This window comes from Penaeus monodon, chromosome 24 (genome assembly GCF_015228065.2).
Source record: "Penaeus monodon isolate SGIC_2016 chromosome 24, NSTDA_Pmon_1, whole genome shotgun sequence".
Taxonomy (NCBI): Eukaryota; Metazoa; Arthropoda; class Malacostraca; order Decapoda; family Penaeidae; genus Penaeus; species Penaeus monodon.
Window position 1 is genome coordinate 5,122,073 of NC_051409.1, and position 1,463 is coordinate 5,123,535.

Genomic DNA, 1,463 nt, shown 5'->3' on the forward strand with positions numbered 1-1,463 from the left:
TGAAAGTATATAATTGGTAAAGTTTCACACATTCTGCACAAGGAAATCAGTTCACAAGAGTGAAAAGAAAACATAATGGTAGCTATCAGTATTTTATTTACATTCATAAAACATGGCATGCTCTTCATAGAACAGCAGATGTTTAACGTTTTCCATTTGTTGAAGACATGAAGTGCATTCATGTGTGCGGGAAAAGCAACGTTTCCGGTCGTTTATCAGTCTGTGAAATCATTATAACTTCTTGATGGGGAAAACTTCTCGATGTGGAAAACTTCTCGATGTGGAAAACGTCTTGATGTGGAAAAATTCTTATTCAGGAACTAGGGCCGGCCTTTCCTAACTTCATCCATGGTCCAGTGCTGGGTTGTATAGGCTGGCTTTCTGTATTAGGGCGGATTCGGGAAATGTGTAGGGCACCAGCAGCAGGAATGGATGTTTTGTGCTTAGTTTTGGTCTTCCAGATTCTGATGATTTTTCAGTTCAAAGATTTTTGCTTTATGTTATACACATATATTTTTCAATTTCTTTATTAGGTTTCTCTTTCTCGTAATCAACAAGAATGAATGATTTAGGCGAAATGTTTACTTATAGAAAATCACTAACAAAGTCGTATCAAAATACACTTATGATTTACCAGAGACACTTGACATGTACTTACAAACACAGTCACATAATCGACTAAAACATTAAACAAACATACAGACAAATGTTCATGTGTTCTAGAAGGAATAATGTAAACAGAATGAATTACGAGGCACTAGCTGAGCATTAATATATATATATGGAAAGTTTATAATACCAAGCAACATGACGACTGTCTGAACATCATGATAATGCAGATATTTTATGAAACCATAGATATATATATGCAAATTAAAGCATAAAAATTGGATACTACTAAACCAATACAAATTTTCATTCGAGAGGAGCTTCTAAACAAGGAGAATGTTCACATGTTCTTGACAGGCAAAGCGCAAGCAATCGCTGAACATCACAGGAGTTCTTTTTTATCACAGGAATGGAACTGTAAGGAATACTGTTGCGTTATCTCCTTCCTCTGTTTATAACGTTCTGGTTGTTGAGAAGCTCGGTTTCGTATTTTCCTATTTCGATCTCTGTTCCTTCCTGATAATTTTACCTCGGATATGGTATATATGGGACTCGGAAAGGAAAAATTTCCAGGAAGAAGTTTTAAAATTAATTCTGAAATTTCCAGATTGGAGTTTAAAAAAAAAAGGATTTAAAATGGTTCAGTCTGTATTTTGTAATATTCTGATGTGGTCGTGCTTACACATATAATAAACTTCCTTCCCTATATATTGAAACATCTATGTATGTCATGAAAATGCTGACTACCTAAAATATGTATAGAAAAATGGATTTTAATGAACAAATTATGAATGATTTATGACTATATGAAAAGAAACACTAATAATGTGCACAAACGTAGCAACACATTAATT